This window comes from Nycticebus coucang, chromosome 3 (assembly GCF_027406575.1).
Source record: "Nycticebus coucang isolate mNycCou1 chromosome 3, mNycCou1.pri, whole genome shotgun sequence".
Classification (NCBI taxonomy): Eukaryota; Metazoa; Chordata; class Mammalia; order Primates; family Lorisidae; genus Nycticebus; species Nycticebus coucang.
This window is the reverse complement of record NC_069782.1, coordinates 110,474,777-110,482,520: the sequence shown is the minus strand read 5'-3', so window position 1 is coordinate 110,482,520 and position 7,744 is coordinate 110,474,777.

The window sequence follows — 7,744 nt, the reverse complement described above, 5'->3', positions numbered from 1 at the left end:
GCCTACTATACTGATATGTACATAGGGTGCATGCCTGGTCTATGAAAATTAGATTAACAAGCTACACTTTCAGAAACTAAACTAAAATGGTGTACCTACTCCCTTTACATGGGAGCTTACTAACCCCCTTCCATCCCTCTCCATTTCTTGAATTTAATTGTGTTTTTCCTCTCATGTGGGCATGTAGTCGATCAACTACTACAGGGTTGGTGCAAAAGTTATTGAGATTTGTAGATTTTTGAAATTTGTCAGTGGAATAAATTCTTAAATAAATGTGGTTATGTCATATGTCATTTTAATGCACATTCCTTGCTCTATTCTTTTTGCTAATGACTTATTATTGCTGTTTATTTTATAGTTATTTTGGACTATGGAAATGATGTTAGACAAAAAGCAAATTCGAGAGATTATCTTATTCAAATTCAAAATAGGTTGTAAAGCAGTGGAGACAACTGGCAACATCAACAATGCATTTGGCCCAGGACCTGCTGTTGAACTCACAGTGCAGTGGTGGTTCAAGAAGTTTTGCAAAGGAAATCAGAGTCTTGAAGATGAAGAGCTGAGTGGCCGGCCATCAGAAGTTAAAAACGTCCAATTGAGAGCAATCGTAACAGCTGATGCTTTGACAACTACAGGAGAAGTTGCTGAAGAACTCAACATCAACCATTCTATGGTCAATCAGCATTTGAAGTAAATTCCAAAGGTTAAAGAGCTTGATAAATGGGTGCCTCTGAGCTGACCAAAAATGAGAGCAATTGTCATTTTCAAGTTTTGTCTTCTCTTATTCTATGCAACAACAATGAACCATGACTTAATTGTATTTTGACATGTGATAATAAGTGGGTTTCATATGACAACCAGTCAGTGAATGGACCAACAGGAACCTCCAAAGCCAAACTGGCACCAAAAATGTTCATGGTCACAGTTTGGTTGTCTGCTGCCAGTCTAATCTGCTACAACTTTCTGAATCCCAGTAAAATCCTTATATCTGAGAAGCTCAGCAAAACGATGGGATCCCCTGAAAACTGCAATGCCTTTAGTCAGCATTAGTTAACAAAAAAGGTCCAGTTCTCCACAACCATGCCCAACCTCATGGTGCAAAACCAACATTTCAAAAGTTGAACAAATAGGGCTACAAAGTTTTGCCTCATCCACCGTAGTCACCTGACCTCTTGCCAACTGGACCACCACCTCTTTAAGCATCTTGGCATCTTTTTGCAGGGAAAACATTTCCATAACGAGCAGATATAGAAAATGCTTTCCAAGATATCATTAAATCCTGGAGCACTATTTTTCCCCCATACAGAAAGAAATGAGCTTATGTCTCTTTGGCCTCAATGTGCAATGTGTTGATCGTAATGGTTCCTATTTTGTTTAGTAAAGATCTGTCGGGAGCGGTGGGCTCACACCTGTAATCCTAGAACTCTGGGAGGCTGAGGCAAGTGGATTGCTTGAGCTCACAAGTTCAAGACCAGCCTAAGCAAGACTGAAACTTGTCTCTAAAAAATAGCCAGGCATTGTGGCAGGCACCTGTACTCCCAGCTACTCGGGAGGCTGAAGCAAGTGAATCGATCACTTGAGCCCAGGAGTTTGAGGTTGCTGTGAGCTGTGAATGTCACAGCACTCTACCCAGGGTGACAAAGTGATACTCTGTGTCAAAAAAAAAAAAATGTGTTTGAGCCCAGTTGTAATGATTTAAATTTCGTGGTCAAAAACCACAATTACTTCTGCACCAACCTAATACTAATACCTAATACTAATAGTTTCAAATTAGTATTAAGTACATGGGATGCTTGTTTTTCCATTCTTCAGATATTTTACTAAGGAGAATGTTCTTCAACTTCATCTAGGTAAATAGAAAAGATGCAAAACCTTTATTTTTCCTTATGGCTTAAATAGTATTCCATGGTATACATATACCACAGTTTATTAATCCATTCATGGGTTGATTGGGCACTTGGGGTTGTTTTCAATTACGAATTGTGCTGCTATAAACATTCGAGTGCAAATGTCCTATAGTAAAATTATTTTTTTATCCCTCTCTGTAATGGGATTGTAGCATCAAATGAAAGGTCTACTTGTAACTCTTTGAGGATTCTCCGTACTTCTTTCTAAAATGGAGATACTGGTTTTCAATCCTACCAACAGTTATAAGTGTTCCCTCTCTCCACACCCTCACCAACAACTGCAGCTATCGAGACTCCATTACAGTTTTTCAATAAAACAAAAATAGAGGCATAGATTGTGTTCTACAAAGGAAGAAATGGTTTCTGTGTATTAGTTTTCATATCATAAATATCAAAACTTGCAAAGAAATTCCCACTGAGCTTAAATATAATAACATTGAAAACTATTAAATGATATTGACAATTCTATACATTCTCTTGGGTTCTTAATTTTACTTCCTGAAAAATGTAATTTTTATTATTCATTTATCACTCATGTGTTTTTTTTCTGAATTGAACAATAATATTTGTATTATTTGATTATTTTAACTTAGGCTTTCTATTCCAATTTTAAAATGTCTTTACTAAAAACCTTCAAGGGAGTATTTTGTTTTAGGCATAAATGAACTCTCCCTTACATTGTAATAGAAATTCATTTTAAAAATGTACTGGGACTCTATTCTGTTCCCTGCAACATCTAATTATAAAGATTAAAATTAAAAAGTTATATATACGAAAATGTGTCAAACGGTCTATAAAACCAGTATGTGGTGCCCCATGATCGCATTAATGTACATAGCTATGATTTAATAAAAAAAGTTATATATAAAATGCCCTGTGAACATAGTGTACCGCCATCCTGAGTACAAGGTGTGTTCTGACTTCTTACCTTTCCCAATCCACCTTTACCACTTCCTATAATAAAAAACCAACTAGCTTAACGAAATTAACAAAAACTCTGCTTGATGAATTGAATATGTTTGTTTGCTGCAAAATATGATTTTATTATTCAGGGTATAAGATGTGGTGTTCCGGGTTCAAAACCAGGGTCTCTCAGTTATTATCTGTGTTGCTTTGGGCACATTACTTAAATATATGTGTTTAAAACATCTATTTCATGCTTTTTTTATTGTTAATAATAGAAAATGTTAATACCTAAGAAAATAACATAAGAATGCCTAGCAAAGGAGTTGGCACATGATGGGACCCCAATAAATGATAGAAAAAAATAAAATTCCCAAGTTTCATCCTAAAGAAAGTCTTCTTTTTTATACAATTGTGGAATTACAAAAGAGAAAGTTGTTTCAGAGATGGAGAGGCAGCTGATACATTTTTATAATAAATATAAAATGTACTATTATGCATTTTTCCTCCTTGTTGTCCGTCATAAGCTTTATTTTGTACTTTTACTTAGATGTACTATAGGTTAATCATTTTCAATGTCTACATATTTTCTCTCCAATAAGATTCTATCCAGACTCTAAAATCAGACAACTCAAGTTTGTATTTCCCATTCTACCAATTGTTAGCCATGTATACAGCCTTGATCAAGTAACATAAACATCTTGTGCCTTAGTTTCTTAATTTGAACATCTGACAAATATAAAACTTCCTCATGGTTTATGCAGGATATGTGAATTTGCATATGTGAAGTACTTAGGATATTTGGTACCATAGTTACTCTTAATATTATAACTTTGAAAATGATACAGGCTTTAGTATAAAATAGATGCTATATTTCATAAATACTTGCCAGTTAGAAAAATTAATAATAAATATTAGTGTAAAGATATCGCTTTCAAAATATGTGTGTTATATCCTTTGCAGGATCCAAAAGTGAAAAAGATACTTTAGACTTTACAGAAGATAAGAGAAAGAAATACATACCCTGTTGTAATTTCTGCAGCCACATTATAATGGCCCAAACAAATTATGATACAAATTATAATATTTTCCTTTGTTCTAGCCACCGCAATAAATTTAGGACTTACTTTCATCTTAGTTATCTTCTCTGAGTATATTCCCAGAGGCTAATTTATTTTGCAGCAAACAAACAAAATAAGTCTTTCGTGATGTTTGATTAAAAGCCTAGAAATTACCTAATTATCTTTTATCAAAATCTTCTGAAATAAATGTCACTGAATTATTAAGTACTGCATTTTTCTCTTTTTCAGTTGCAATCTTTATTTTTAGAATTTCCTTAACTGCATTTAGCCACAAAGGTGTGGAGTTATCCAGGCCTCGTGTGATCACTGTGATAACTCCGTGGTACTATTCCTTGTGGATTAATGATGAAGTGATAATTGTCCAGATCAGCAGGCTTCATGATACACCAATATCAGTATTAACACATGCAAAATGTAATAAGATAATAACGCGAAAGGAAAGCATGGGAACTATTTACTCTCTTTATTTCTACTCTACTATGCCATCTCAGTAGGAAAAAGGAAACAATGTGATAGCCAGTCTGATCTTTGACGAAGTTCGTGGTCCGTGACCATTACTGGCACTCATTTAAAATGGGACAAAATTTAGTAATACCCATGAGTGTGCCTTTCTCATGTGACTGTTAGTCATCATACGTGTGATAATAATAAAGCAAGAGCTAAGAACGCTTTCTAACTGCTTCCTCTGTTGGCAATCAAAAACAAAAATCTTTTTTCTTTTTTTTTAAACACAGGGTTAATAACAGCCACTATTTACTTATCACTTTTTATATGCAATGTCATGACAATCATGGCGAGCAGAATTCACGTCCATTTTATTCCAGGAAAAAAACAAAAACAAAAAAAACTAAAGCTCAGAGAATCAGAGCACTGCTGAAGCTGGAATTAGAATTCCAGGCTATCAACTCCAAAGTCTGCTTGGAACCATCACACATGGATTACACTACCCCTCAAACATATCTTTTAAAATCCTACTTTCCCAAAAGAAAAAACCTAAATGGTCACATCTTCAAAAAAACAAATTTTTTGATCAATTTCTGAAACCTAATGTCTTTCAAACAAAATTGTCTCAATAATTATTTCCAGGTGGAAAATGTCAGTTATATCTTGTTTATGATAATGCATTTTTAATTCTTTAGATCCTAACTGTTCTTTCTACAAAGTGTTGGTTGAATAAAATCTTTTCTCAAAATGGAAATCTAAAGTAGGCTACAGCAAAACCTGATAAATCAATGTGAGGCTGTGCTTTTTACTCTTTTTTTGTAAGTTAGTTTCGAATATTAGAAATTGAAAGCAAAACATTTAAAAATTAGATGACCAAAAATAAAATGAACCAGGTCTTCTAAATGCGTAATGTAATCGTTTTAGGTTTTAACAATCATCTCATCGCCTATGAATCACCCATGGTCATCATACTGTGCGCATATTGTGTCTCACTGAGTTTACCACTAAGCTCCCTCACATACCCTCGAGGCAAAGGCCTTGGATGTTCTGTGTTCTGTCCTTTGTGACAGCTGGAGCTAGAAAAGGATTCCTGTCTTCATGTGCTGGAAGTGCTAAGAGTCCTTCTGCTTCTTTTTTCTTTGATTACACATATTTTCATATACAATAGTTGCTTCAGTGCAAGAAAAACTGTGTTCCTAGGTTTTGTTTATATACCTACCAATACATTAAGTACTAAGTTTTAAATCCATTAACTTCAGTAGAAGATTCTCCTTTCTACCACGACAGTGCAAACTTCTGTCTACTCTTCGGTGTTCTTTTCAGGGAAAATGGTTGTGCACCCACGTTTTTAAAAGTTAAACGTTCTGTCATAAATACTATTCTGTATCATGTCATGATTACAGAGAAATTTCAACTCCACTTGGCATGAAGAGAAAATTCTTTTTTTAATTCTTGTTTGGAATATTGCTGCATTTTTAAGGAGTATGTACCTTCCTGGAAAACTATGGACCCCCGGTGGGTGATTTACTTCTAAATCAGAAATAGACAAATTAAGTCCATTGGCCAAATGTAGCCTACTAAATTCTTTCTTAGTAAAGTTTTACAGAAACAGAGCCATACGCATTTATTTAGATGATCTTGTAGGTCATCTAGTTCAACGATTCTTGCTTTGCTAATGATACCAAAGTGAAAAAAGGGTTAAAATATGAACTAAAAATTAAAGAGAAAGTCACTGACAGATGGTAGCTCTTAGAGAAAGGTTTTAGTCCAGCTTCCTTTTTTTTAATGTTTCAATTCACTCCAAGTTACAAGCAGGTTCACTCTTTCAATTCATGGAAATGATATACAGAATTTATACCTCTCTTGAAAATTTAATGCGTAAAAAACAAATTCTGGTTTTCTTTATGCAATTTGCCCAATATTGATAAAAATAAAAGTAGCAAATGCATTAACATGCTGAATTATGCTCTCCTTGTTTAGACAATCTCTATACAAAAATAAGGTGTCTACAATATACCTTTTATCAAAAGTATGCATCTGTATAACTCACGGCAACAATCAATAAAGAAATAGCATTTTGTAGTACAAAATTGTGGGAAATTGAATAGAATTTATGACATTTATAAATTTATAATATTTTACTTTCATCTTTAGGCTTAGCCCCTACATTTTAATATAAACATGAAATAATTTGAAAATATAAGTAGGCGGAAAACAGAACCAGTCAAAGAGAGTAGTCAAGGAACTCAACAAAATTGTTTAATAACATGTCAAAATATATATCTGTAGAACCTGAAGACAAGTAGATGTTTTACAGACAAAAAAAAGCTTTAAAGTGCAAAGTATATAATATAGAGTCTGTTAAGCATCTTGCTTCTTTATTTTGGTAAAATGTATCAGTTTTGGACCGAATATTTGCATCATCCTAAACTTCATATATTTAGGCCCTGACCCCCAGTGTGATAGTATTATGAGGCAGGGTCTCTGGGAGATAGCTGGGTGATGTCACAAAGGTGGAGGCCCCAGGAAGGGAATAGTGCATTTATACTAATAGTCATGTACGCAGCAAAGCTTCCTTTTTCCACAGTGTGAGGGCACAGCGATCAAGCAGTATGTGGAAGCAGGGAGAAGGCTTTCACCAAGAAGTGAGTCTGCTAGCACCTTCATCTCAGCTCCAGAACCGTGAGATAAATGTCAGTTGGTTAAGCCACCCAGTCTTAATTATTTTTTGTATGTAGCTGTGGAGGGCCCTTATACAATGTATCGATCAGGCACAAAAACAGGATGGTGGAGGCGTACTTTAGGAAACCTGCTTGCAGGCTGCGCCCTGGCAACAACCTTGCCGCCCCGTGCCCTTTGATATCTCTCATTGGAGAGATATCTAAGTCAAGAAACTGACAACAGGAAGTGTCCTAGAGTATATATACAGAGTGCTGTAAACAAGGTTAGAGAGAGCTTTTCCATCCTGCTCTCCCCGGACAAGGTTAGAGGGCTTTTCCATCCTGCTCTCCCCGGACAAGGTTAGAGGGCTTTTCCATCCTGCTCTCCCCGGACAAGGTTAGAGCTTTTCCATCCTGCTCTCCCCGGACAAGCTGCTTGCCCCCGATAATAAACCTGCTGAAAGCTGTCTGCGTTGGTGTGTTCGTCCCTGCTGGCCAGCGGCCGAGCGACACCGACATGTAGCAATCTGAGATATGATAATAATAATGCACAACATCAAATTTACTACTTTAACCATTTGTAAATGAATAATTCAGTGGCAGTATGTAGAATAGCAGTATAAGCAGTATGGTGCAGTCATCACCACTGTACATTTCCCAAAATTTCTCCTTCCCTCAAACAGAAACTCTGCACTATATTCACTAATAACTGCCCATTTTCCTTTCTCCCAGGCCCTGTGAACTACTA